The following is a 26,844-nucleotide window of genomic DNA, read 5'->3' as shown; positions in this document are numbered from 1 at the left end:
TCTGCACTATTCCTTTATGCACACATCACACCCTTCAGTTGAACTCTTGCAACACTTACTCTGTTCTTGAGCAAGTTCTATAATCTTAGGTCCCCTTACTCTATCAGCGAGACCTATAAGGTATGGTATTTTCTAAACAACTTGAGCCTGGCTACCTTCTTCATCATGCATATGGCTCAACAACAATAGAATCAAAATCTGGAGGAGCAATCCATACTCATTCATATACTCATTTTCTTCCATGGCTTTGAAAGCTAATCCTGCCAACCTACCCCTTCTGAATTCTCCAGAAAACAGTCAGACTCTAGCCTATAAGTCTCCTAAGTTTCAAGGACATGGGCAAGTTTATATTAATAATTATCTTGTGTTCCACTCATGGAGAAGCTTGGAGTTAATTTAGGAGTTTCTGAAGCTTATGAAATACTGACCCAGGGTAATATGTGGGTTTTCCCTCTGTGAGATTAGCACCCCCAGAATCTCAAAAAATTCTCTTGATGCCATCTCACATGGCCTGGATGGAGGTAGTGGTGAGTGCAGGAATGAAAAGAGAAAGAAAAATGCTTAGCATTCTCTACTTATAAAAAAATAAACAAATAGGCCTACTATTTGCTCTTTATTTTTAGCCTTCTCTCATGTGGATTAGATATGGATGATGACTTAACCAATTTGTGTACCTTTTAGCAAGTTTTGAATAAATGTGAAGAGTAAATTATTGTTAGATAAGGCACAAAAAATTGCATTTAATGTCACATTGTATAATGAATATCTAGTTTATATTAAATGTCCAACAGCTATAGATGCAATAATCGTATTATTAGTACTTGGAGCCAAGAAAGTAATGATGTTTAAATTTAAATGAAAATGAAATTTAAATTAGGATACATGATTTCTACTTATGGATTTACATCTTTGATCTTAACTTCTGCTTGTCTCAGTTTATAGATATAAATACATACCTATCACATATAACTTACATGGGAAACTCTGTAGTCCCTCTGTTTATAATGACCTACAATTCTATCCATTATTCAATCAATGCGATATAATTGTAGAGTTTAAGTAATTGTAACTGTATTGTCAAACAGAAGTGTAAAAAGATCTTTATTTGGCTTTAATCTTCCTAATTGGGGATATAATCACACAGATGAATGCAGAATCAAATCCCATAAGGACAATAATACACCTTCAAGGGACTCTCTAGAATGTTCAATCATTTACTTTAGGACTAGGTTTGTTGGGCATAAAGAAACCACTTAAAGAACTCTCCAAATTATAAATTACCTAACCTTAATTATGTACCAAGCCTGGAATGTTTTATTCTGTACCTAAGTATTGATGTTTGAGGTGTAACTGTTAGAGGGTAATGTCACATTAGTAGTTAAGATACCAAAAAAAAAAAAAAAAAAAAAAACACACACACTAGAAATGAGATAAGCCACATTTTTATCTTTGTCTCATTTAAATGAAAGGGATTTCATACATCTTATTACACTATTTCATAAGCATTGAAACTTGATATTAGTTGGGCTTGTACATCCTTTGAAGTCAGAGGTAAAGCTAGAAGCAAAAGTCCATTAACTTAAGCCTCTTGCATTTTTCAGAAGCAACACAATTAGTGTTTCCCTAGGATGACTGATCAAATGGAACCAATCATTGAATCCATTAAACACACATGCCTGAACTATACAAAGGTGCATGTTCACTCTACCAAAGGGGTCAGGGATTATGTTTATAGATCTTGGCTTTCAATATAACCTAAAAGAAAAAGTCCTTATCTCCTTTGTGTAACTCACTGTCACTTCTGAAAAAGTCATTTGCCTTCCCCTTTTGCATGTAAGTTTAGGGCATTACCAGGAAATATGATCAGATTTTCTTTAAAGTAAGATGAAATACTTCCCAAAAATAGGACAGCAATTCAAAAAAGCCTCAACACATAATGTGTCTGTGTCCATCTTTTAAAGAAATATATAGCCCCACATCCCATTAAAACAAAAATCAGACTTCCTGTACTGTTTAACAAAATTTCTCTCAAAACAAAAAATCAAAATACCATGAAATAAACTTCTTACTAAAATATAGTATAAAATTCCAGACAAGCCATTCTTATTTTTATTCAGTGTCATAATGTCATCATAAGAATTGAATTTAAGATGCAGTTTGAACATTAAAAAAGTCGCAGCTTTTGAAAGTCCTAGGAGATGGAGGCCCTGTGGGTGACCTCATTATTCAGTTTTAAATTTAGCAAAGAAAGAACTGACAGGGTAACAAGGACTATTGGCAGAAATGGCAGCAGTAGAAAGCAGAACTTTTTGGAAAGAATAGACTCTTGTCATCACAGTGAAGAGCTCAAAATGAGAGGGCCACAGCTGAAACTCAGCACATTGCAAGGCTTTTGTATACTTTTGTCCTGATAAGATGGTGTCCACAATTTTTCCACTGCTTTCCTTAGAAAGCCTGGTTTTTAAAAAATGTATACAATCTATACATAGTGATTACAGTGAAATGAGAATAATTTGTTATAGGAAGTAAGAGACAAAAGGCAGTTCAATTTTTGTCATTGCTATTTTTCTTTTTAAAATCTGCATAATGTGTTAATTTTTAATAATAGTAAGTAACACATAAAACATCCAGATGACAAGAAAAAAAATACTTGACTTTGATCTTTTTGTAAGAATCCAAATTGATATACAGTCGTCATATTTAAGACTTAATTTTTTTATATCTTCTTCTCATTTGGACTTACTCCTCATGGAATCCAAGTTCAATATTTATAGTTCTAGATCTGCACACAAACTGCTTTGTAGACTGTTTTAAACTTCAGATTTTTTCCTTTCAGAGTTTGCCTTAAATTGAGGCTGATAACCAATTATATCTAATTTTAGGTAGATAATGGATATATATTAGAACTTCATAAAAAAGTGTGTGTGTGTGTATATAGATATATATATACATATATATACACATATGTATATATATATTTAATGCAAAGTGCTGCAGGTTTCTGGAAATAGTGTGTTTGTGCATCACATTTTTTTTCAACTCTAGTAATGCACGCAGGAAGAAGGGATACTTTTCAGTATGCCCCCTGAGTACAGCACCACCATGCTGGATGCATAATATATACTTAATATTATTCCTGGATGAAATAAATATGAATACAAGAATGCAATGGTTTGCCAGTGAAGAGACATTCTAATAGTCCTGCTGCTCTATTAGAGGGAATAAAAATAGAATTGAATCAAAATCAAAAGGAAACCAAATCTTATAACCGTCCAAATGAGTGGAAACCAGTATCTGGAACTGAGATTACAAAAAAGTGTTCATGAAATGGTTAAATAGAAAAGTTCCAAAGCATAGTAGACAGTCGGAATGTTGCATCATGTGAAAAAAAGTGTAACAAAGAAATTTGAGATTGTTTCAAATGGGAAAGATTGTTTCAGGTTACAGGCAATCACAAAACTGCTTATTTACTGGTAATAAAATCCTCAGCCCACCACAACACAAATCAGGGTCAATATTGAAATGCGAGCAAGAGATAAAATTTAAAAAGCATGTTGTATGGTAGCATCAATTCTTATTAAGTAGGACCAGCTCTTGGCATTTACAATAAGTTTTCTGAAAACAAAATTCTTTAAATTTGGTATTTCATAAATATGTGCAACTTTGAATAGTGATATATAGATATAAATAGAATTAAAATTGCAGAATATTCGACAGACATGGAAACTGAGAATTCCTTAAAAATGATATTATAAGTCTAAATACAAAGAACTGATCAGCACAACATAGATTCCTTTTAACATCCTGAAAGAGAATAATTGAAAACCAAGAATAATAAATTAATCTGGAGGAAGAGAATTAAAGATGACAGCGTGAGAGGTGAGACAGAGGCTTCCTTCTAAAACCGCATACAATTTGAAAATATAGTTGGTGCAATTAATCCTCAGAGAACAACAGGAAAGAGGATAGCGCAGACTGCATACACCTGGAGAAAAGAGCAGACCTCACAGAACAGGGTAAAGTACCAAAGCTGTGGCCCAGCAGGATCCAAGCCCTTCCCCCCACCCCAGGTCACCAGCAGGAGGAAGAGAAATGGAGCAGGGAGAAAGTGAAAGGCCTGGAACTGCTGAATACCTAGCTCTAGAGATCTCCTCTGGGAGCACAAACCTACATTTCATGGTGCTTTCATGATACTCACGTGATTGTGTGGTTAGAAAGCTAATACAGGCAGAATTCCTGGAGAGACTGAGATTTCAGCCACTTGTGGAAAGCAGGGATCCATATCTGGCTGTTCTGGGACAAAAACTTATACCTGTGTGCTCGGCCCACTGGTTCAGGGAGTGGAGACAGGCATAGCGGCCGTGAAGCAGGAAACAGCTCTTTCCTCACACCAGCACCAATACTGACCCCCTGTGACTCCCGACATTGCTTCAGGGGCTGAGCAGCTCCAGAGAGTAGAGCTTCTGGACACTAGAGGGCGCCATATAAAAATATGAAATGCCAAAGGAAACTGGTCCGGAGTAAAATTAATATAACTCCAGAGAAAGATTTAAAGAACATGGACCTTATGACTCTTCCTAAAAGGGAGTGCAAAATAAAAATCATCAACATGCTAATGGAGGTATGGAAAGATATCCAAGAACTCAGGAATAAATTCTGGTCAGAGATCCAATTGTTGAAGAGCACAATGGAGGATATTAAAAGCAGGTTAGATAGGGTGGAGGAGATGATAAATGAAATAGAAACTAGAGAAGAGAAATACAAAGAAGCTGAGGCACAGAGAGAAAAAAGAATCTCTAAGAATGAAAGAATATTGAGAGAATTGTGTGACCAATCCAAACAGAACAATATTTGCATTATAGGGATACCAGAAGAAGAAGAGAGAGAGAGAGAGAAAGGGATAGAAAGTGTCTTTGAGGAGGTAGTTGCTGAAAACTTACCCAATCTGGGGAAGGGGATAGTCGCTCAGGCCATGGAGATCCACAGATCTCCCAACACAAGGGACCCAAGGAAGACAACACCAAGACACATAGTAATTAAAATGGGAAAGATCAAGGGTAAGGACAGACTGTTAAAAGCAGCCAGAAACAGAAATAAGATCACATACAAAGGAAAGCCCATCAGGCTAACATCAGAGTTCTCAGCAGAAACCTTACAGGCCAGAAGGGCGTGGCATGATGTATTTAATGCCATGAAGCAGAAGGGCCTCCAACCAAGATTACTTTTATCTGGCAAGATTATCACTTAAATTGGAAGGAGGGATTAAACAATTTCCAGATAAGCAAAAGCTGAGAGAATTTACCTCCCACAAACCATCTCTACAGTCTATTTTGGAGGGACTGCTATAGATGGAAGTGTTCCTAAGGTTTAGGTTAATAGCTGTCACCAGAGGTAATAAAACCTCAGAAAAGAAAGTAGAACAGCTAATTACTAAGCAAATGCAAAATTAACTATCCCCAAAGTCAATCAAGGGATCAACAAAGAATACAGAATATGATACCTAATGTATAAAGAATGGAGGAGGAAGAAAAAGAAGGACAAACAGAAAAGAACCTTTAGATTGTGTTTGTAACAGCATATTAAGTGAGTTAAGTTAGACTCTTTGATAGTAAGGAAGTTAACCTTTAACCTTTGGTAACCACGAATCTAAAGCCTGCAATGGCAATAAGTACATACCTATCGATAATTACGCTAAATGCAAAAGGACTGAATGCACAAATCAAAAGACATACAGTCACTGAATGGATTTAAAAACAAGACCCATCTGTATGCTGCCTACAAAAGACTCACTTTAAACCCAAAGACATACACAGAATAAAAGTGAAGGGATGGAAAAGATATTTTATGCTACTAACAGAGAGATAAAAATAGGAGTTGCAGTACTTGTATCAGACAAAATAGACTTCAAAACAAAGAAAGACCCAAGAGACAAAGAAGGACATTATGTAATTATAAAGGGTCAATCCAACAAGAAGATATAACCATTACAAATATCTATGCTCCCAACACAGGAGCACCCACATATGTGAAACAAATACTAACAGAATTAAAGGGGAAAATAGAATGCGATACATTCATTCTAGGAGACTTGAACATGCCACTCACTCTGAAGGACAGATCAACCAGACTGAAAATAAGTAAGGAGACAGAGGCACTGAACAACACAATAGAACAGATGGACTAAACAGACATCTACAGAACTCTACACCCAAAAGTAGCAGAATACACATTCTTCTCAAGTGCACGTGGAACATTTTCAAGTATAGATCACATACTAGGCCACAGAAAGAGCCTCAGTAAATTGAAAAAGATTGGAATTGTACCAACCAGTTTCTCACACCAAATAGGTATGAAACTAGAAATAAATTATGCAAAGAAAATGAAAAATCCCATAAACACATGGAGACTTCACAACATGCTCCTAAATAATCAATGGATCAAATAAAACAGATCAAGCAATATATGGAGACAAATGACACAAATAATTCAACACAGCAAAATCTGTGGAACCCAGCCAAGGCTGTGCTAAAAGGAAAGTATATTGCAATACAGGCTTACCTCAAGAAAGAAGAACAATCCCATATAAGCAGTCTAAACTCACAATTTATGAAACTAGAAAACCAACAACAAATGAGGACCGAAGTCAGTAGAAGGAGGGACATAATAAAGATTAGAGCAGATATATAAATAAAATTGAGAAGAATAAAACAATAGAAAGAATCAATGGAAGCAAGAGCTGATTCTTCGAGGAAATAAACAAAATAGATAAACCCCTAGCCAGACTTATAAAGAAAAAAGGAGAGTCTACTCACATAAACAGAATCTGAAATGAGAAAGGAAAAAACACTATGGACACCACAGAACTACAAAGAATTATTAGAGAATACTAAGAAAAATTATATGCTAACAAACTGGATAACCTAGAAGAAATGGACAACTTTCCAGAAAAATACAACCTTCCAAGGCTGACCAAGGAAGAAACAGAAAATCTGAACAGACCAATTACCAGTGAGGAAATTGACTGGGTAATCAAAAACCTACCAAAGAACAAAACTCCTGGTCCAGATGGCTTCACCACTGAATTTTATCAAACATTAAGTGAAGACCTAATACCCATTCTCCTTACAGTCTTCCAAAAAATAGAAGAGGAAAAAATACTTCCAAACTCATTCTATGAGACCAGCATCACTCTAATACCAAAACCAGGCAAAGACACCACAGAAAAAGAAAATTACAGACCAATATCCCTGATGAACATAGATGCAAAAATACTCAACAAAATATTAGCAAACCGAATTCAAAAATATATCAGAAAGATCATCCATCATGACCAAGTAGGATTTATGCCAGGGATGCAAGGATGGTACAACATTCGAAAATCCATCAACATCATTCACCGCATCAACAAAAAGAAGGACAAACACCACATAATCATCTCCATAGATACTGAAAAAGCATTTGACAAAATTCAACATACATTCATGATAAAAACTCTCAACAAAATGGGTATAGAGGGAAAGTACCTCAACATAATACCAAAGGCCATATATGACAAACCCACAGCCAACATTATACTTAACAGTGATAAGCTGAAAGCTTTTCCTTTAAGATCAGGAACAAGAAAAGGATGCCCACTCTCCCCACTTGTATTCAACGTAGTACTGGAGGTCCCAGCCATGGCAATCAGACAACACAAAGAAATAAAAGGCATCCAGGTTGGCAAGGAAGAAGTCAAACTGTCACTGTTTGCAGATGACATGATATTGTACATAAAAAACTCTAAAGACTCTGCTCCAAAACTACTAGATCTAATTTCTGAATTCAGCAAAGTTTCAGGATACAAAATTAATACAGAGAAATCTGTGGCATGCCTATACACTAACAATGAACTAGCAAAAATTCCATTCACAATTGCATCAAAAATATTAAAATACCTAGAAATAAACCTAACCAAGGAAGTGAAAGACCTATACTCTGAAAACTGCAAGACACTAATGAGAGAAATTAAAGAAGATACCAATAAATGGAAAAACATCCTATGCTCATGGATAGGATGAATTAATATTGTCAAAATGGCCATCCTGCCCAAAGCAATCTACAGATTCAATGCAATTCCTATCAAAGTACCAACAGTATTATTCTTCAATGAACTAGAGAAAAATCATCCTAAAATTCATATGGAACCACTTAAGACCTCAAATAGCCAAACCAATCCTGGGAAGGAAGAATAAAGCAGAGGGAATTATGCTCCCCAACTTCAAACTCTGCTACAAAGCCACAATAATCGAGACAATTTGGTACTGGCACAAGAACAGACCCATAGACCAATGGGAACAGACTAGAGAGCCCTGATATAAACCCAAACATATATGGTCAATTAATATATGATAAAGGAGCCATGGACATACAATGGGGAAATGACAGCCTCTTCAACAGCTGGTGTTGGCAAAACTGGACAGCTACATGCAAGAGAAGGAAACTGGATTATTGTTTAACCCCATGCACAAAGTACTCTTGAAATGGATTAAAGACTTGAAACCATAAAACATTTAGAAGATAACATAGGTTAACATCTCCTGAATATAAGCATGAGCAACTTCTTCCTGAACCCATCTCCTCGAGAAAGGGAAACAAAAGCAAAAATGAACTCATGGGACTACATCAAACTAAAAGGCTTTTGCACAGCAAAGGAGATCATCAACAAAACAAAAAGGCATCCTACAGTATGGGAGAATATGTTTGTAAATGACATATCTGACAAGGGTTAACACCCAAAATTTATAAAGAACTTACATGCCTCAACACCCAAAAAACAAATAACTGAATTAACAAAGGGGCAGAGTATATGAAGAGACACTTCTCCAAATAAGAAATTCAGATGGCTATCAGACACATGAAAAGATGCTCCACATCACTAATCATCAGGGAAATGCAAATTAAAACCACAATGAGATATCACCTCACACCAGATAGGATGGCCAGCATCAAAAAGACTAAGAACAGCAAATGCTGGCAAGGATGCGTAGAAAGGGGAACCCTCCTACACTGCTGGTGGGAATGTAAGCTAGTTCAACCATTGTGGAAAGCAATATGGAGGTTCCTCAAAAAAAATAAAAACAGAAATAGCATTTGTCCCAGGAATCCCACTCCTTGGAATTTACCCAAAGAATACAACTTCTCAGATTCAAAAAGACATATGCACCCTTATGTTTATTGCAGCACTTTTTACAACAGCCAAGATATAGAAACAACCTAAGTGTCCATCAATAGATGAATGGGTAAAGAAGATGTGGTACATATACACAATAGAATACTATTCAGCCATAGGAAAGACACAAATCCTACCATTTGCAACAACATGGATGGAGCTGGAGGACATTATGCTCAGTGAAATAAGCCAGGCAGAGAAAGAGAAGTGCCAAATCATTTCCCTCATTTGTGGAGTATAACAATGAAGCAAAACTGAAGGAACAAAATGGCAGCAGATTCAGAGACTCCAAGAAGGAACTAGTGGTTACCAAAGGGGATGGGTGTGGGAGGGCGGGTGGAGATGGGGGGAGAAGGGAATTGACAGTATTATGTTTAGTACACATGGTGTGTGGGTTCACAAGGAGAACAGTGTATTGCAGAGAAGACACTTGGTAAATCTATGGCATCTTACTGCACTGATGGACAGTGACTGCATTGGGGTATGGATGGGGACTTGATAATATGGGTAAATGTAGTAACCACACTGTTTTTTCATGTGAAACCTTCATAAGAGTGTATGTCAGTCATAACTTAATAAAAAATTTAAAAATAAATATAATTAATTTACTAATTAATTAATCTGTCTAAGACTCTTATTGGATCCAAGTTTGAGGAGGGATGGTAAATTACCACCAACACCGTGAGATACACTGGGATTAGAAAAAATTAAAAATTAAAAGGGCATAAATTACTTCCTGAATGGGGTTTAGCAGATCCTCTCCCAAAAGAGCACTGACAAAACTGGACAGAATTGTCCAAACAACCATTTGAAGACTCTGGAGATTGACACATGTCATATGGGAAATGACTCAGTCAAGAAAATGTAGTGATCCACAGTAAGAAAAATGGAAGTGTATAATGTTCTAGTCTGGCCTACTCTGAATATTTCCTCCCGTAGTTCTTTAGTATAGAAGTTCTATGTTATCATCTGTAAATATAAAGAACTTTTAAAGCAAAAAAAAACTTACTGGAGATAAAAGACATTTTAGAATGTTAAGGAGTCAATTTCTATCAAAGGATATAAACATTATAAATATGTGCACCTCACAGAAGTGACCTAAATCATATGAAGCAAAATCTAATAGAATAGGTTGGAGATATAGGCAACTCAACAATAATACTGACGCATGAATAATTCCCTCCCAACATATGAATTTGGGCGAGGAGATATAATTCAGTTCATAACAGGTTTTAATGACTATAGTAAAAACAAGCAAATAAATAAAATAATCTCATTGGCAATCTTGAGTAATCAGTAGGAAAAGAACAAACTAAACTCAAGTATAAGCAGAAAAAGAAATATTTCAGATAAGAATGCAAAGCAATAAAATAGAAAACAGAAAAACATAACAGAATTAGTACTTAAAAGATCAACAAAATTGGAAACTATTTAGAATGATAAAGTAAAAAGGAGAGAAGAAAAACATATAAATATCAAAATTTTAGACATCAATACCACAATGAAACCTAAAGAAATTGAAAGTATCATAACAGGATACTATGAACAACATTATGTCAACAAAGTAGTCTATGTAGATGAATTTGACATATTCCTAAAAAAAGACACAAGTTACTGAAACATTTTTTTCAAGAGGAAAGAAAATATTTTGATATTTTGATGCATCTATAAAAAATTACTAATTAAATATCTCAGTATAAAATATCCCAGTCGCTGATAAGCTCATTGCTGAAATAGAGAAAATAAATTCATGAAAAAATACCAATCACACAAAAATGTCTTAGAGAAAACACAGGATGGGGGAACATTTCCTAAATTATTCTACTAAGTATTATTTTGATGCTAATACGAAACCAAGACATCACAATAAACATAAAAATATCTTTCATATAGACAAAAAATTCTATAAAATATTAGCAAATGGAATACAGCTATATATATATATATATATATATATATATATATATATATATATATATATATAAATTTTAAACCATTACCAGATGAGGTTTATCTCATGAAGGCAAAGATGGTTTAACATACAAAGTATTTTCATGTTATATATCATAATGCTAGAATGAATGACAAAAGCCACATGATCATCTCAAAGATGAAGGAGAACCTTTGACAAAATCCAAAACCTAGTCAAGTCAAAATTCTAAACAAGCAACATCCATATAAAAATAAAACTGGTGTATTTCACAAATGACATGATTTTATATGAATATCTTTCATGAATAAAAGGTTAATATGAAAAAATTATATTCCTACATACTAATAATGGACAATTTAAAAATAAAATTAATATAATATTCCATTCACAATAGCATGAGAAAGAATAAAAGACTTAGGAATAAATTTAAGAAAAGAAATGCAGGAATTGTACACTGAAAACTGAAACAAAGGTGGCAGAAATGAAAGTTCTAAGTATATAATTTTAAAATTAAAAGCAATAAATTAATGTTATTATACAACCTAGTAATTTCCACTCCTAGGAATCTACCCAAGTGAAACTAAAACATATTTCTTTAAAAAGACTTGTATGTCTCCAGAACTAGAATAGGAGTGGGAGACCCAGGATCAAGCAGTGCTGTTGAACTGCAGCTCCATTCAGTAACTATTAAGCAGTTGATCTTGTCAGATTCATAAACCTCATCTATGTGTACCCACAGGAGTCCAAACAACTCTTTCTAAAAAACCATGTACCTAGAATACCTGTCATTTTTCTAATAAAAATATTTCTAAAATTCTGTTAATTAATGAACTTTTATGTAAATGTATATGCCAGTAGTTTAATAATTTGGCATTAGCTATCTCTGAAGTTTGGGTTCCTGATTAGAATGTTCCAAATACTAACTACTGTTAAATTAATTAAGGAGACCATTAGAATGAGGTGGTTCTCATGCTGGGGCAACCTATGTAAGCAAACCAAAATAGCCTATAAATCCTTCCAGGTTACAAAGTTGAAACTACAGATAACCAATCTCAGCCAGCAAGGCATTAAGCTATAGCCAATTAAATAATTTTCCTCTGTTAGCTTCTGCACCTTCCCTGTATGTCATTCCCCTAGTTCCTTTGGGCAAAGCACTCCTAACCACTTTCAGTTTGGTGCTACCCAGTTCGAATAGATTTTACACAGATAAAGTCTTCAAAATTTTAATGTGCTTCAGTTTATCTTTTAACACAAACACAACATATAGAAGTTAACAATAGCACACATACATATATCATACTCTGTGTGAAGTATTTCTAAGTAAATTACCATATAGGAAAATTTAGCAGCATGCACTATGAAGGGATCCTGTATTTATAAACAAATATTTAATAATATTTTATTTAGTAATTCAGGAATCATCATGAAGCATACCATGAATCTCGATTCTCTTTACCAGGACAAATTGCGTTATCAACTTTCACTTGACTTTGATAAAAGGTTAGCCTTGACGATGCTGCAGTTGTGACTGCATCCATCCCACCATTTCCTGGACTTGCCACTGGAATGAGGAGGGAGATGTCTAGGCTGGCCTGTGCATACAGTGAGACAACGAATTTGAGTGGATCTGTACTGTTGGAACTCAACCAGGAGTTGGGAGGGGTGCAAGGTGTAGTGCTCCAAAATCTTACGACTATAGACTATCTACGGTTAAAAGAACATATGGGATGTGAACAGATCCCAGAAATGGGTTGCTTTAATTTGTCTGATTTCTCTCAGACTGTTCAAGTACAGTTGGACAATATCCATCATATCATAGACAAATTCTGACAAATGCCTAGGGTGCCTAACTGGTTTTCTTGGCTTCACTGGAGATGGCTGGTAATTATAGATTTGCTTAGTTTATGTCACTGTATTCCTATTATGTTAATATGTGTGCGCAAGTTAGTAGTTTAAACCCCATACATGCTTAAGGTACTCTACAAGAAGATACGTCAAAGAAATAATCAATCCTCCCATGTTTTCTTCCATATGCTACCTCTATAGCTTTTCTTCTTCCTTCCTAATTACAACCCTTAAATAGAATTCGTGCCTCATATCGAATTTACTGAGTATCATAATTCCTCCAGGTGGTAAAGATACCTCGAGACAAGTGCTGGGCATAGAAGCCACAGGGCATAAATCTGCAAAGAAGTAAAAAGCTAACCTTTTCAAACAATATTGCTTCTCTCTCACTTACCAACTTTACATTTCCCTGTATGGCCTCAGAAGATGACTGGTTAGCCAGAGACGGGTAAGATTCCTCAAGGGAGGAACAACCTAAGACAGGCACAGTCGCAGGGGGGCCATCAGGTGAGAAATTGGGGATCAACAGTGGTGAGGCTTTGAACCTCACTGCCCCCCTGTTTTGAGAGAAATCTTCTGCATCCGTGGATGTTTTAATGCCCTTGTCTAGCTTGGATTAACACATAGTCTACAGGCACACACCTGATTATCTACAATTGCTCTCTTACAACACTAAACTATGTTTTCTACCTTTATCTTGCATCTACCTACCACTTCAGCATTTTATTAAAAATAAAAATAATAATAATAATAAAGGGAGAACTGTGGGATCCACATATAAATCAAGTATAAAAATCAAACGAATATTCATATTTGACCTGATTGTTTATAATTCATAATGCATGATCAAAACCGAAAGTTTCTGTGATGAATGCCCTTGTACTGTTCACCATGTAAGAATTTATTCACTATGTAAGAATGCGTTCACCATGTAAGAACTTGTTCGTTATGCTTAAGAAGATTGGAGACTGATGAGAATTAGGCTTGAAATGGATTAATGATTGTGCATTGAGCATTGACCCCCCTATACAGAATTTTATTGTTGTTAACAACCATTTGATCAATAAATATGAGAGATGCCCTCTCAAAAAAAAAAAAAGGTTAGCCTTGAGCACTTTTCAAAATGGATCATGAGATTATATCAGATATGAAAGACTGGAGTAGAAAATGCTTTAAATTCAGAACACAATCAATAATTCATATTTTCTCTCTCTCTCACACACACACACACAGAGTATATCATCAGATGGTCATAGCTCACTAAAATGGGCTTCTACTTAATACTCACAGTATTACATGCTATTAGATTGTAGCTGAAAAATTCTGTCATTTCCCAAAGCTGCCAGTAAATGTTTTCTAAAATGCCTTTTCTTTAAAATGCCAAAGAAATTACTACTGTATTGAGTGGTATTTCTAAAGCTGGAAATGAGATTGAAGTTAAAAGCCCAGAAATATTGTTATAGCTGATATTAATTTATAGGTATGTTTTTTATGACAAAACATAGTGATGACAAGCAATAATTTAGAATAAAAGGCTATCACTTGATAAAATTAAGACATACAGTATAAAAACCTTAAAAAAAAAGAAATACAGTCCCAGAATTTGCAGTTCCTTTGCCTGGCCTACTGTAACTGAAAATTGGAAATCATGATATTAGTTGTTCAAATCCCAGATTATGTAATATGTTTGTTTATGCTATTAAATATTTATAAACCATGAACATTGTTTGAAATAAGTCTAATTGTGTTCAATTATTCATTATTTATCTGAGTCAATGTTAGTATTCTGCAAGGCTCAGAAGTCATATTGAATAGTGGCTAAGAAGATATTTCAAGACAACTTTTCTCTTTGAAGATCATGTCTTTGTACATAACCTGCTTCCTGAGGGAGAAGATGATATTAGCAGATAAGTGGAAATGCAAATGACATTGAAATAACGCAGCATATTATAAAGTGCTTCCAGTTAACGGAAAGAAAACTCTAAGCTTATAAAAATCTACTTAGAAACAAGCTGTGAAGAAAGAAAAGGGTGGAATATATTTTGGGCATTCATTTTCAAATCTTTATAAAATTTCAAATATATTTTCAATAATACAAAGCATAAAGCTTTACTTAAAAAGAAGTATAAATTTCTGCTGAAATAACAGATAGTCTATTTTTAATTAATGAATGAATAAATATATAAATTAGAAACCATAAAAGAACCTAATCAGAAAACCAAAATTCTAATATAAAGGAATATTTTTACCCATCAATTTTTAAAAAATGACTACCTATTATAAAAAAGAATTTCATAAAAAGTACTGGAATGCAATCACTGTTTCTAGTAATAGGAACTTAGGAACTAATATTTCTATTTAGGCTGGTGGTACTTGTAAAGAACTCAGAAAAATAATGTCTGTGGAATCAAATAACAAAGTAAGTAAACATCTTGAGGGTAATATATAAAGTATAAAACACTGGGAAAGTACAAGGAAGTAAAATATTGTATGTGGAGGCAAAAAACCCAGAGTAGAAGATGGAGTGACTTCAACATTTCTGTTAGAATTATGAGGCTATCTGATAATAAATTGGGCACTTAGATCATTTGTTTTTATTGTTTGTTCTTTCTTGATTAAAAAAAGAAATCTTGTCTATAACTTTTCTTCTAAATATTAATTACATTGCAATGCAAAATTTTGCATTAATTTTTATTATTTTTGTTCTAAATATAAACTGGATAATATACTTGGCAAGTTTTTATTTTGAACAAGTTTATATTTTTGAATAAGCTTTCATTTTTGTCATTTGAATATCCCATATTCTTGTTTTTCTTAATTGAAGTATCATTGACCTGCAGTATTATATTAGTTTCAGGTGCACAACATAGTGATTTGCTATTTATGTATATTATGAAATGATCACCATATCTGGTAACCATCTGTCACTATGCAAAGTTTTTTACAATGTTATTGACTATATTCCGTTACATCCCTCTGTCTTAACTATTTTATAACTGGAAGATTGCTATCTCTTAATACCCTTCACCTAGTCCATATATTCCCTTTATCTTCTTATATTATTAATTACTGATATTTTGGCATTAAATGTATACATGCTTAGAAATCTATCTTCCCAGTCATTTTAATCACTTCTCAAATATATGTGATTATTACCCTTTATATTCTACTCATAGATTTTTACTTCAACTCTGTGTTCTCTGATAGTAATATACTAACCTTTGTATGGTTAATTTTTGCCTCATCCATGTTTTTTATTCCCCTGCACTTACTTTGATTTTTCTGAACTTTATGTTTTAAATGTTCTTAGCATACAGAATTTAAAAATATGCAATTTTTGGCATTTATCTTCAATTATCTGCATAAATTATTATTTTTATATGTATGGATTTATTTATTCAAATGTATTTGTAATTGTTTTCTTTTGTCTTGCTTCATTTTTATTTGATTGAGTAGCTTCCCAGACTTATATGCTATTGCTCAATTTAGTTTTATTGTACTTTTTTATTTTTGTATATAAACCTTCCAAAAAATTGTTTTCAAAATGGTGTTAAACTATCTCAATTTATGTGTGTCTCAAAATGTCTTAGTTTTACCCTATAAAAGCTTTCTGCCTTCCACCCCATTATTGCAGTTCTCCAAAAGGAGACTGTCCACTTCAAAGTGATAAAGTTCGTATGTTTCACCTAAATTGTTTTTTTTTTTATCACTTTTTAAGTTTTCTGTGGTGAGGATGGGATCTGAAGATGACCGCTGAAGGCCTACAGGGTAAGCACAGGCAAAGCCTCTGCTGGACTTTCTGAGTGCACTGTTCCTCCTGTCAGTACCAGCGGCTGTGGGTGAGTCACTCTCGTATTTGAGCTCCACTCCCTTGTGTGCAGCTCTCCATTCCAACCAGACTTTATTTTAAAAAACATATGTGTGTGTCTGTGTGTGTGTATATTTTCTGGGAAGGTTCTGGAATTTGTCAGAGTTCTCAGACAGGTTCTAAGGTCCCAGGAAGGCCTTGGGGTAGTTACATTAGAGGTCTGCAATGGGTGTCCACTCCTGGAGGACTCACGAAGCTGCAAGGTAAGTCCACAGCATAAACAGCTGAGGGATTGGGGAAGTAAAATTTTACATAGTCTCTTCCTTTCCAATCCAGACTCTTGTGCATTCGGTTTTGGAGTGCTCATTAGTTCCCAATCTTTTTCTCCCTATGATGGATATAACTTCCTTGTATGTCTCATTTTTGTGTCCTGAGAACTTGGGCTTTCTGACTATCTGAACACAGGCTGTCAGCACTTGAATACGCAAACAGCTCAACCATCGGGTTGGAGGCACAAAATATGGTCCGACAAAAATGTGGGTTGCAGTACAAAACGTGGCTAGGATCCTACCTACTATTACCAGTTCAGGGGAATTCTCTCTATCTTCAGAAATGTCTGTGGATCCTGGTAGGACAGTATCTTTTGTGATCTCTGTTAACAGAACTTTTTAGCAAAAAAGATAACTTAACATGATAGCTGTTTGAAGCTTCATGAAATTTTCATGAGTAATCTCAACATAATTGTTAACAATTAGTAAATAGATACAAGATACAAGTTTATAAATGAGCTTTTCAATAGTAATTATGCTCTGTGGTATGTCTGCTGAAAAATAGTTTCCACAATCCTTTTGTTAATTTGAAATCTTAAAGTGGTAAGGTTAAGATAAGTTAAATGATGGATATTTATTGAATATCTAGATCATTTCCAAATAAGATAAAATACTGAAATATTAATTACATATTTTTACCTACTTTTGGCTTCCTTTTAGAAGAATTAAGACACTTGGGTCTATCAGTAAACATGTTTCATGCCACATTGAAAAACTTCTGTGAGGAATAATATACTCTAGAAATATGAAGTATATTTATAAATTTATCAAGCGTATAATCCTAGTGCTAACAGACAATCTGCCATTCTCAGTTTTCACTAGGGATAAAGAATTCTAAGGGCCAAGAATTCCAAACAATATATGTAATTAAGACTACTTAGAAACAATAAGGTAAAAAGAAGTAACAGTATATGAAAAACAGGTAAGGAAGGTAAAATGACTGGTAGTTCCAGAATGAAAAACATGGAGAAAATCTAAATGGATATAAAAATGTTTTTGATGGTTTGTGAAAAAGAATCTTGGGAAGGAAATTTTATGTGTGTTCAAGCTAGTTAAGATTGGAATGGACTTATTTCAGTTTTTTAAAAAAATGAGCCTTAACATCAAAAGTACATCAAAAGTACACTGGTCCAAAATCGAAGAGTCTTTTGTCTTAAAACTTGGTATCTTGTTTTCAGTTCCTAAAAATCTCTCTAGATCCATAATGGTGAAATGGGTGCCTTGTTATTCATAGCAAGCCCCTCTCCATCCCAGCAGGATTCCTGTCAACGAGGTGGCTTTCGAGAGCTCCTAGGATGGGGTCTGTTTTCCAGGGAAGCCAAACATGGAATAGAGGGTTGGAGGTTTCAAGTCAGACCCCTGATTTCCGGGAACAGGAGAGGGTCTGTTGGTTGAATCACTCACCAGTGGTCAATGATTTAATCACTTATGCCTATGTATTGAAGCCTCCACAAAAAAGGATACAGATTGTTTCCAGGTTGGTGAGCACATGGAGATTCAGGGAGTGTGGTGCACTAGGAAAGGGCCTTTCTTCATACCTTGCACTATGCATCTCTCTCACCTGGCTGCTCCTGAGTTATATTCTTTTATAATAAATCAGTAATGCAGTAAGTAAGTGTTCCTCTGAGTTCTGTGAGCTGCTTTCACAAATTAATCAAACCCAAATAGGGGATCATTGGAACCTCTAAATTACACCCAGTTCAGGTAATAAGCTGGGCTTGCCGTTGGAGTCTTAAGTGGAGGGTAGTCTTGTATGACTGAACCCTTAACCTGTGGGATCTGTTTGATGCTGTCTCCTGTGAGGTATTGTCATAACTGAGTTGAACTGGACGTTCGGTTGGCATCTGAGAATTGCTTGTTGGTGGGGAAACCCTTGCTGCCGCATGTTGGAAGTGGGTACCAGACCCTCTTGCAAATATATTATTCTTACATCCTTGTAGATCATCTTGTGTGCTGAGGAGTTTTTTAAATGGTTTCTACTTAAATGAAGTGAGAGTAAGGCGTTATAAAGAAAAAGTATATTATTAATATTCTTAATAGTGTCTCTTAAATTAGCATGTGGTAATGAAAGATAGTAAATAGCCAAACATTGTTCCCTATTATATACAGAATTGTGCAAAATGATAAGTTTATTTAAAATATCTTGAGAATCAATGTGTTATTTATCAATTTGGCATTGCATTTTCAGCTCTTTAATCTGTCATAAAATATACTAATATTTGTATCTTACTCAAATCTTCATTCTCCTTTCAGTTGAATTTTTAATTCTCATAATGATTAATCTTTATTTTACTTAGCTGTTGTAGTTGATCTTTTGAAGCTACATTTGAAGACATATCAGTTACTTTTGAAATTAGCATAGTGAAGAACAAAAGCCAGTGAAAATAGTGTTTTCTGTTTGGGTTTATAGTATCAGATCCAGTAACTCTTTTCACCTTTGAGCTTTGTAAGTTCACATGATATTGATGGGGAATAAATTATTATATTTTATTTCCCTTGTCAAACCAAGTTAAGGCTTAACTGTGATTGAGTAAACACTTCCCACAAACCAGGTTCTGTTCTAAAATAGCCCAGAACTCTATGCCCTGGTGCATGTTTGGTCATTGAAATGAGCAAAAATGCCCTTGGGAGTACTAATGCACTATATTTTCTTTAACTTTGTCTTTTTATGACTTGCCTAGGCATAAAGTCTTTGTGGTCCCAAAATGTGTACACTATTTTATTACAGCAGGCCAGGCCTCTTCTAGGAAATATAAAATGTGAGTTGATACATTTTCCTAAACAGGTTTGTCATAGGAATCAGTTGGTCAAGAGAAGACTGAAGCAGATTTCAGACAGAGAGTAAATTGTACTTATCCCTCCCCCAAAATCAAACTGTTTTATGGCTTAAGGGTGTACCACTAACATTGGTCTTGATACTGACCTATGAAAGACTGAAAATTCCATGAACACTCACTACCCTTACTTGGAAAAGAAAACATAGTGCTGCACAGTCTCCTCATCTTCAAATATGAAAAAACACAATAACAACAATATTCAACCATTCCTAAATATGCTATTATTGTGGAAGGTATAATGACTTATTTATTGAAGATCACACTTAAAGTAGAGAAACAGTATAAAGACTCAAAATTTCTAGAGTGAAATGATTAGTAGTGATTTATTTAAATAACTAATAGATTAATTGGTGGGGGAAATTTCTGTGAAATTTAGAATATAATCTTTAAAAATATATATGGTATTCTCCCATACCATTTACTCCATCTGCAACCCTTTCCTTATCTCAATTCATGACAACTCAAACTATCCAGGTCATCAGCTCAGTAAACAGTGGAATTATTCTTGATGTCATGTCCTTTCATACTACAAAAAAAAAAAATGCTGTCCCAAATTATCCAGAACCTGACCATGTCTCACTCCCTCTCCTGTTTTCATTGCAGTCCAAACCAACATCTTACCTGGGATCCTAATTCTCCTATCAATGCCTTTCCGTACTCTGCCTCCTATATATCAGTGGAGTAGTCCATTCACAGTGTCAATTTGATCATTTCTCCCTCTGTTCAAACCTTGCAGCAGTTCCCCTTTCTCTAGAAAAATAGCCTTTCAAATGGCCCAAAATTATCTACAGATTCTGGCTTCCCAGACACTCTGTGATACTCTCTCCTACTGTTCTCTCTTTTAAACAAATCTTTTAAGCCACACTGACTCGCATGGAAAACATGCCAAGCAAGTGACAGCCTTGTTCTGATTGTCCTCTGTGTAGAGTGCTCTTCCCTAAAATTAATGCTGATCTCTCCTAAAGCTTTCCAATCCGCTTTCTCATTTGACATTCTTCATGGAAGCTTACCACAAACACTGTGTTTATAATTTAACCTAACCCCTAGCATACAACTGGGAACTCCAAGTTGGAGGCTGTATCAGTATTCCATTCCTTCTTATGGGAATATAATGCTACATCACATGTATTTTCAACAATTAGTTTATCTGTTCCTCAGTCCATAGGCATTTGAGTTGCTTCCATCTTTTGGTGAAATATTCATTTCTAGATATCATTAGTAGTGTTACTGTGAACTTGTGTGTATTGTGCTTGTTTGAGTGTGTGATCCTGGATGTATCTCTCAGAATGGAACTGGTGGGTCATATGTAAATCCATGTTTAACTTATCAAAGGAAACTCCATAAATGGCTGAACCATTCTGCATTTCCAACAACAAGGCACTAAGGTTCCAGTTTCTTCACATCCTTGCCAACACTTATAACAAGTTATGTTCTGAAATTTTTTGATTGTTTGTTTGTTCATTTTTAATTATGGCCATTAGATAGGCATGAAGTATACCTGCCTTTTCAATTTGCTTTTCCCTAATGACTGAAATGTTTAGCATCTTTTCAAATGTTGTTGGCCACTTGTGTATGTTATTTGGAGAAATATATTCAAGTTCTTATTCTAATATTTAGATTGAACTGGTTGTCTTTTTATCATTGAATTGTAAAACTATTTATATATAATGGATACTGGATACTTATGCTTTTCAAATAGTTTCTCCTGTTTTGTTCCTGTTTTGTAGGATACCTTTTCATTTTCTTGATAATATCCTTTAATATATAAAAGGCTTTTAATTTTGGTAAAGTCCAATTTATCTGTTTTATTGTTGCATGTACTTTTTTTTTTTGAGAGGGCATCTCTCATATTTATTGATCAAATGGTTGTTAACAACAATAAAATTCTGTATAGGGGACTCGATGCACAATCATTAATCAACCCCAAGCCTAATTCTCAACAGTCTCCAATCTTCTGAAGCATAATGAACAAATTCTTACACGATGAACAAATTCTTACATAGTGAATAAGTTCTTACATGGTGAACAGTGCAAGGGCAGTCATATCACAGAAACTTTCGGTTTTGATCACGCATCATGAACTATAAACAATCAAGTCAGATATTATTCGTTTGATTTTTATACTTGATTTATATGTGAATCTCACATTTCTCCCTTATTATTATTATTTTTTTAAATAAAATGCTGAAGTGGTAGGTAGATGCAAGATAAAGGTAAAAAACATAATTTAGTGCTGTAAGAGGGCAAATGTAGATGATCAGGTCTGTGCCTATAGACTAAGTATTAATCCAAGCTAAACAAGGGCAACAAAATATCCACAGATGCAGAAGATTTCTCTCAAAACAGGGGGGGTGAGGTTCTAAGCCTCACCTCTGTTGATCCCCAATTTCTCACCTGATGGCCCCCCTGCGACTGTGCCTGTCTTAGGTTGTTCCTCCCTTGAAGAATCTTACCCGTCTCTGGCTAACCAGTCATCTTCTAGGGCCATACAGGGAAATGCAAAGTTGGTAAGTGAGAGAGAAGCAATATTCTTTGAAAAGGTTAGGTTTTTACTTTGCATATTTATGCCCTGTGGCCTCTATGTTGCATGTACTTTTTGTTTTATATCTAAGGATCTATAGACCAATACCAGGTCCTGATTATTGACCCCTATTTGTTTTTATAAGATTTTTATAGTTTGGTTCTTACACTTCCATTGTTAGTCCATTGTGTAATTGTGTGTATGATGTGAAGCAGAGGTACAGGTTCCTTATTTTACCTGTGGATATCCACTTGTCCCAGCACCATTTGTTGAGAATATTCTTTCCCCATTGAATGGTCTTGGGAGTCCTGTGGAAAATTAATTGACCATAGACATACTGACTTGTTTCCTGGCTCTCAGTACTATTCCATTTGCCTGTATATCTATATGTATGCCAGTATCACATTGTTTTGATCACTCTAGCCTGGGGTTGAGTTTTGAAATCAAGAAATACAAGTCCTCTAAATGTTTTCTTCTTTTTAAGATTGTTTTGTTTATTTGTGGTCCCTTTGAATTTCAAATGGACTTGATGACTGGCTTTTCTCATTTCTATTAAAAAAAAGTTGGAATTTTTATGGGATTGTGTTTGTCGATCATATCGGGTGGTACTTTTAACAATATTAAGTCTTCCAGCAGATGAAAATGGTCGCATTTTCATTTATTTAGATCTTTAATTTCTTTTGGCCATGTTTTGTAGCTTTTAGTGTGCAATTTGCTCACCTTCTTCATTAAATTTATCCCTAGGTATTTTGTTCCTTTACATGCTCCACTAATGGAATTGCTTTCTTAATTTTCTTTTGGGGTTGTTCACTGCATGTTTACAGAAACATAATTGATTTTTATGTGTTGATCTTGTACCCTCCTATTTTGCTGAATTTGTTTATAAGCTCTAATGGCTTTCTTTTGTATTTCTTGGAATATGTATAGGGAATATGTTATCTATGAACAGAGATGATTTTACTTCTTCCTTTTTAGCTGGTATTCCTTTTACTTCTTTTTCTTTTCTACTTATTCTGGCTGGAAGTTCCCATACAACATTGAATAACAGTGGTTCAGAAGTCATCCTTTTGTTGTTTCTTTATATATAAATTCCTTTATTATACCAATGAGGAGAGGTCATTTGCAAAATTATCTAAATGTGGGCAATGAAATTGAAAAATGCAGATATATAATCAGTGAGGGGGAAAATGTCCTTAAGTTAGAAAATACCAAAAATGAGGCAGTATGAAGATATATATGGACATTATAGTGTTCTAAACTATGCCTGCAAATTTGGCTCTGTACTTTTCTGGTGTCCAAAAGAAAATGGGGGATATATTACTTCCACTTTTTCGAGAATAAAGGACAGAACAGATATTTAGACAAAAGGAAAGACTTCCCTGATGTCTCAGTTTACAAATATTTTTTTGCATGAATTATTATATAGGGCACACTAAATGATGGGGTTTGTTGTATTCTCAAGTAATATGCTTTAAATAATTCAGTAGTGACCTTGTAACAGATTATTATAGAAAATTTTAATATAGAATAAAGACACAAAACTTTAAAAGCAATAGGAGGAATGGAGATAGGAGCAGCAAGTATATATTTGTGAGGATGCCCTGTTAAAAAAGAGAAATTGCTGGGCTGGTGTGGGATTGCACTGTGGCTAGTTAAGATCATCTGCTTTCAACTGAGAGTAGCCAGGTTGTTGCCCAGAGTTTCAATAGAGACCAGTGGTGAGAGAGAGAAAGGATATCCATAAGATGCAGCGAATTTGCGCCTTCCATTAGTAACATGCTCTAGTCTGGTAATTAAAATGTGAAGAGCATAAAAACTTGAAAAGATGTAATATCTAAAATGTATTAGTCATTGAAGTTTGCTGATTTTGAGATAACAGACCTATTATTCCCTTCTAGATGTATTTTTTTTATTGTTTTATGTTTTTTTTTGTTTTAGCAGTGACTTTTTGCCATTATATCTGAAAATCCAAACATTTGGACTGCTATTCAAATTCACAGTAAAGAAACATGGTGTTTTCAGGATACTGTATCACCACATTTAATACAAAAATTACGTGAATAAGTGAACACATCTGTTATATATTTCAGTCCTCCCTGAAACATGGTATGAAATATCAGAAATAAAAATTAAACTCAGTAGTTAATATTAAATACCTTTTATTTTTAAAAGTAATTTGACAGATGACTCTGCCCTCATCTACTTGTCTGGTTTTGGCTGCTGTCTTATTATAGTATTTGTGTGATAGCTTCTAGACAAATCAGGAAAGGGTCATGTGCTCTTGTCTCCTTGTCTAAGCTTAGGGACTAAAGATAATAATTAAAGAGGATATTCACATGAATAGAAATTATGTGAAAAGTCAAAATTGATAAAATGTGATATTTTTTCTTCTGATTTATTTAGCTACATTTTCATAGGAATCTAACTGTGGGGGAGGATAGTGTGCACAGTTTTGTAAGGTAAATCCATGTGTTCTTCACTTTAAGCAAATGGAAAGCTATGGAAAGAGGTGGAGATGACTAGGAAAGGAGATGATTGTGAAATATTTTTTGTTAATGAAAGAAATCCTAAATATTGATTAATTTTGTCTTTTTTTAAAAATTACATCCTCAGTTAAAATATCTAAGTATACATACATATCAAAGTTCTCAGATGTTTACTTTGTGCTTTATAATACATTTATCATAGGTGTCAAACTAATAAACTAGTCCTTTTTAATGAATGGTGAGAATGTTTCAATGCTTTGCAACTCATTAAATATTTTTAGCCCAGAGCTTAGTGCAGAGAAAGATTCTTTGGTATAGAACAAGAACACATCTAGGGATAATAAACTCTTGTCCTATAAGCAGGTTCTTGTTCATTCAGTTTTATGTATATTATACTAGAGCCTTGCATATAGTATCTTTCCCAACCTCTCCATACCATAAAAATATATAGCAAGGTTACTACTGAAATCGTGGAATATTTTTACTACTGCTCATGCCACAAGAAACTTGATTCCTAGAATTCAAGGAAAAGGTATACTGTCCTAGTCTTAAGGTCATTTTTAAGTTGGTGATTAATTAGTGTCAGCAAAACAGACAGAAGTCAGATGGGACTAAGGCACACCCTAGACTTACTCCATCAGAACCTGTTGCGGTGAAGTTAGAGCAGTTGTCTGTTGAAAAGAAGTTTATCAGATGGTTTAGAGTGATTAAGAAACCCCTAGAGCTGGTAATATTCCCAGGAGAGGAAGCAGGATCAGAACGTGCAAAAAAACATGTAGTTGGGGATTGCTGATAAAAGAGAGAAAGCACATAAAAAAGGGTATGAGTCAGAATATATAAAAATAAAATACTATAAAAAATTAGGAGGACCATCCCGTGAAAATGAAAGCGATATGGTGTAAGGTGACTGGATTACAAAGCCAGAAATAAACCTGGTGAGAAAAACATCAAACAGGATTTAAATATGAGGTTGAGCAAAGTATGTTAGGGAAACTTCTTGAAATTCATGTCTGTATTTAAATTTTAACCACTATGGTTTTCTTTAGATTTGATGTTCAGTACATAGTTCCAGGATGGACAAATGCTCTCTAATTAGTAAAGCCCAAGTAAATTCACACAGAAGTGGAGAAAGTACTGATTGCACTTGCATCACTGTTCCAGGTATACACAGAGCCCATCTGCTCTACCAGATGCCTGGTGCTTGATTGGGCAACAAATGTTTAGGAGACAAAAGGTATCTTTTTCCAAAAAGGCCAGCAGGAAAGAGGCCAATGCAACTGTGCAAGAACTACTCCAAACTTCTGTCAGTAGCCTCACAGTCCCATTGAGCTCCCCAATTTAAGCGGAAAATTTCTGTAAATGTGTGGAGAGATAATTAGGCTGCATTTTACAGTTTAAAATAAACAACCCTTGAATATTTTTGATAAAAGTTAATCTATAATCTATATGATGCTTTAAGCAAGCACTCTGTTTTTGCTATTCCTTCCTTTAAAGATACTGAGATATCAATAGTTTCTGTAAATTCTTCAGTATCAGTATTTCTAAATTAAACTTTAATTTTCCAGTACATATTTCATTTAGCTATAATGTACAAAAAACCTAGGGAATAAAGAATGGAAGATCTAATGAATTAATTTGCCAATTATGAATTTCACTTTCTTAACTGTACTAATGATATTGGGGGAAAAAAACAACAGTCAAGGACATTAAATTTAGCTTTATTTTCTCCTGATAATCATAAACCACTGACACTAGTGCAAAATACTTTACTTTAGTAAACAAATGTTCTCCAATCCTAAAAGTCTTATATATACAAAATTTCCTCCCTTTCATTTTCTCTCAGTCACGCACACATACACATACTCACACACACACAC

The 26,844-nt window shown here is 34.5% G+C and overlaps 1 long non-coding RNA gene across 1 annotated transcript in view; it reads left to right on the top strand.

Moving 5' to 3' along the window:
• Positions 1-26,844, top strand: part of LOC140850072 (uncharacterized) — an 824,946-nt gene that overhangs the window by 490,446 nt on the left and 307,656 nt on the right. The window contains exon 3 of the long non-coding RNA XR_012132813.1: positions 16,705-16,825. This is a non-coding gene — a long non-coding RNA (uncharacterized lncRNA). The remainder of the gene's footprint in view (positions 1-16,704; positions 16,826-26,844) is intronic.

This window comes from Manis javanica, chromosome 6 (genome assembly GCF_040802235.1).
Source record: "Manis javanica isolate MJ-LG chromosome 6, MJ_LKY, whole genome shotgun sequence".
Lineage (NCBI taxonomy): Eukaryota > Metazoa > Chordata > Mammalia > Pholidota > Manidae > Manis > Manis javanica.
Note: the sequence above shows the minus strand (reverse complement) of the source record. Positions and strands in the feature narration are given on the sequence as shown.